We start from the raw sequence: 4626 nt of genomic DNA, 5'->3' as shown, positions 1-4626 counted from the left end.
TTAATAAAGTATGAAATCAAAATAACTAGGTCTAGGCCACCTCATCTGTTTTTCCTGACTACTCTTCTTTCCTGGCCTCGATTATAGCCTGTGCTGTTTGTCATGTTTTTGGAGAGATGACCGTCAAGTGATGGTGTCAGGAAGTCACTGAGTCTGATTCCATAGCTGGTTGTTTTGGGACAACGGCTTACCCTACCTAACTCAGGAAAGGTAACCAAATCTTATGCTTTCAGGAGTGACTGGACTCCTGCAGGAGCCGTGGCGGAAACTTTAGCTTTGCCCATTTGGTTAGGTGCACAGTGAAGTTTGCCTCTTCATCTCAAACAAAGTACTGTTCATTGCTGGAGGATAAATGCTGAACAAAATAGGACTGGCTATGGCAGATGAGACTTCTCTGTCACACACAAGCATGTGTCCTATGAACAGAAGGTGACTGACAGACACACATGAGCAGGCACCTGGATTCAGGAGCACTACCTTGTCCTGAAGGGAAATGTTTTCTGGTTTGGTATCTCTGATTGGACACCTCCCCTAGCTCCTTTCTAGAATAAAGATGCATTAAGGACCACAGGTGTGTGGATGCACTTAACTGAGGTGAAATAACAAGGGAAGCAGAAAGAGTGCCTACATGTGAGGGCAGATTGTGACATTGTCAGGACACAGACTGCCTTTTACTCTAGGTTTATGCAGTGCCTGGTATAAAGGGGCTCTAATATTGGTTGGAGCCTCCAGTGGCCAAGGGAGTTCAGATAATTAAGATGGCAATTCATCCTGGGTTCTCCTCCTTTGGGAGGAGAAAAAATGACTGTGGAGACTTACACAGCAAGATTAACTTGTGTTTCATGAGTAACAGCGCTTCACAGGAACAACTCCTGTCTCTGTTCTGCTTGGGTTCTTGTACTGCATCCATGCCCAGTATATCTACAGTACAGACCCTGAGCTTTATGGAACTCAGGGATATACGGTTTGTAGCACTGCTATGTCCCAGCGGCATTTCATTCTTAGCTTCCCTATAGAATGAGGTAGAAAGACACCTTCCTGGCTATTACAATCTTTACAACTAAATATGTCTACTGACCCTTCTCTTTTCCAGGGGAGGAATGTTTACCTTGACCCCAGCTTCTGAGATGGGCCTTGAGCTGCTCTCTCATCCTTCACCTGCATGACGAATCTGTCTTTCCTAACACTCCTTTGCCTGACTTGACTCTTCATGTTAGAACAGATGGGAAAGTGGGGGCCTGGGTGATCATTTTCCTCATGAATGACCTCTGATATCACTAGTACATGAGCCGTGACCATGTGTTTGACTTCTCTCCTGCTCTATTATCTCAGTGTACGCAACAGTAGGCAGTGACAATGGAGCTTCTTCTGCTGAGAGGCTGATGCAGAATACAAGTGCCCCTGCTCTGCCCACTTGTGTTCAGCAGTGAAATCCCATTCTGGGTCTCATTGCGTTCCTAAGCAAAAGGGAAAACCCAAGGCACAGTAAGTCCTTTTAGTGCAGTTAGTGTATAGAGCAAGTTTCAAATGCACTATTCACTGCACACATTTCAAAATGTATCTCAGTCTTGGATTCCTAAAATCATGGTGGCTTCCCCTCCTCCCATCCCCAGTGCAGGCATGTCAATTCAAGGTTTTGCTGGGGGTGTTTTCTCTCCTCTTTTCCCTTTACCATCTCCAGTCCTCCAGAGTGAAATCATACAGAGGGGCCTTTGTATTGAATCTGATTTGAGCCTCCTCCATATTCAGGGCTATGAGCAAGCAGGAATGCACTGTGAAGGAGGTACAGTAGCAGTTCACAAGAGGCTGTTTTTAATCAATCCTCTTTTTCTATTTACATGGTCTTCATCGGAGTGGTATCTGAGCCTCTCCTGGGAGTTTATGCTCCTCTCCAACACTGTGAGAAGTATTATCCCCATTTTACAGATGGGAGCTCAGGCATAGAGAGACTTTGACTGGTACAAGGTCACACTGGAAATCTGTGGTAGCCTAGAGAGTTGAACCCAGATCACCTGGCTCAAAGCTGAATGACTTCACCACAAAAGCATCTTTCCCCACGTGTGCCTCCTCTTTTCACTTTCTTTCCATGTCTTCTCTTTTTGTGTCTTTCTGCCCTTCTTACTCTGTCCATACTGTTCATTCCTCCTCCTTTTTCTGTCCTGCTGTTGACTACCTGCCAGCCTCTGGGTGTCTTTCTGTTTGGCCTCCCTCTGAGGCATATATGCCTTGCTCATTAGAGGAGAACTCTGCTTCTCAAGGGCATAATACTGTCCTACCGCTACTGCCACGACCTCACCCCCCACCCAGCAAACAGAACTGTGTTCTTCTGTCCACGGTATGATGGTGAGCAAAGGCAGAAGGTAGGAAAGAGGAGCAAAATACACTCAGTGGATGGCAGCATATGGAAGGTGCTGGTTGATGAAATGTGTCAAGTAATGAAGAATGTTATTCAGAGCTAGGGTCTCTGACAGCACACTATACTGACATGCTTCATAAGTGACAGCCATAAAGCACAAGCAACATGGCTAGTATCATGCATAGCTTTCCAAAAGAGCAGGCCTTACAAAAGCACACATGTTGCAATTCTGACTAGGGAAGAATGCAGAGAAGCATTTCCTCCCCTAATAATTACTCTTCTCTTGCCTGTGTCCACTGAGCATGCCTAAGGGCTGTGTACAGATGCTGTGTTAGGCCATACCCTTCCATGTGTGCAGAAGAATGGCGATCCCTACAGATGGGATGGTCAGGGCCACTGACATATTGGCTAAGTTCCGTTCTCCATAGCTGGCCTGGAATTAAAGGTGTTGGTGACAAATGAAGACAGTGCAGGCTTCACATGACCCGTGAAAGTTTCCAAGATGCAGGCAGAGTTAACAAGGAAAGTTTGGCCAATAATTCCTAGTGAATTACTTCCTTAACATATGGACAAGTTGCATAATTCTCAAATGTATTTGTTAATATTTGCAGATTTATTTAGTAACTAATTCCTAGCCCGCAGAGCATTTTGCAAAGAGTTTGTTGGGAATATTCACCATTTGAATGCTGGCAATAAGATATAACAGTCAGAGGCTTTGTCTTCACTGCGAGTTCTTCCAGCAGAAAATATGCTAATGAGGACTCACAGTGAAGACATAGCCATATTGTATTCATTCAGTTCCCTGATTGGATGACTTTAGTAACTCATCATTAGCTAAGCAAATTTCGAATTGCACATGCACTGTTCAAATTGTGGAAATTTGCTGTTTAACTCAAAAGTCAAATTTGACCAAAAGTCAGGCTGACTGCTTGTTTACTGTGCCTATTCATTTTGGCAAACCTCCCTCTGTGCAGATCTGGGGAATGTGAACACACAGGGCAACCACACAATCCATGTCAATTCTTTGAAATGCTCAAGTGAATACTCTCAGTTCCATTTTTGTATTATTCACTCAGCTCATTCAGTAGTCCTTTCCGGAGTGTATTTTGGACATGTAAATAGTGTCATATTTAATTGCACATACGAGTGTGGGTTCCACTATCTGTTTGATTACTGCTTTTCCATTCAGATGTTAGTTATTGAGTGGTAGTTTATAGGGAGATTAATGTTTTCCCCTTTGCTGAGCAGAGTAATCAAGTTCCTGACCTCATAGACAGTGTTCAGTTGAGTACACTAGAAAAATGTAGTGCAGAAAGTAATTACTTCGAATGAGTCCTGTGTCTACTGTGAGAGGACTGTAAATATGCTCCACTCACAGTGCATTTGTTTGTCTCTGGCAGTCAGCACCGTACTGCTGAAAAAAATTTTTTGGCATCAGCCATTTGGGAGGCTTGCCTCAGCAAGAGTGAGCCAGTTTTTATCCTGTTTCAATGCTGGTTTGACAATCACGAATAGGGGGGCTGCGACAATCATGCATAGAACATTAACAATTTGTTAAACAGCAGTGGTTATTCTGATGTGCAAACCGGCATTAAGCTTCAAATGGTAGCTGTTAATATCACTTTTCAGCAGCATGGGGCTTACCAGGGGAGAGGTACTGCAGTGCCAATTTTTAATTTATCTTTGCATCTAGAATTCCAAGTTTCGATATTGAGTGTTAGAGGGGATTTTGGTGTTTTGGGAAATCTCAGAACACTGATCTCTGCAGAGTGGAGCGCAAACAGCTTCATTTCAGGAACTTTTGAAACTGGGTCTCATAATCTCAGCTGCTGCCCAGGCTAGAAAGCAGAGCATGGTGCTGGTGCCACCCACAGGAAATCTCCTGTGAGAGAAAGTGAGAGAGATACAGACTACAGCATCTCTGTCACTGTCCAGTTTTAGAGAGCAGGGAGTGGTTCTGGTGCCACCTATAGGAAGTGTCCCCTCAATGGAAGAACAGGGACTTGCTGTTTCTGTCACCATCCAAATGACCAAGCAACGCACTCCGTTCCCTTGAGCAAATACCCGCTCTCTGGGACAACTGGGCCTTAGCACCTTCGCAACAGGTGTGAACTGTCAGTTAGGGGACATAAGAGAACTGTGTGAGGAGTTAACTATTTCTGTTAGTGCTTGAATTCTGATTTTTAAAAGGTGAACTGAGTCCACATATGAAATTCCCACTGCCCCTCTCACGTTCACTCATCTGCTACGGTTTTCCCTGCAAAGCACAC

The sequence above is a fragment of the Pelodiscus sinensis genome, chromosome 8 (genome assembly GCF_049634645.1).
Source record: "Pelodiscus sinensis isolate JC-2024 chromosome 8, ASM4963464v1, whole genome shotgun sequence".
NCBI classification, from domain to species: domain Eukaryota; kingdom Metazoa; phylum Chordata; order Testudines; family Trionychidae; genus Pelodiscus; species Pelodiscus sinensis.
Note: the sequence above shows the minus strand (reverse complement) of the source record.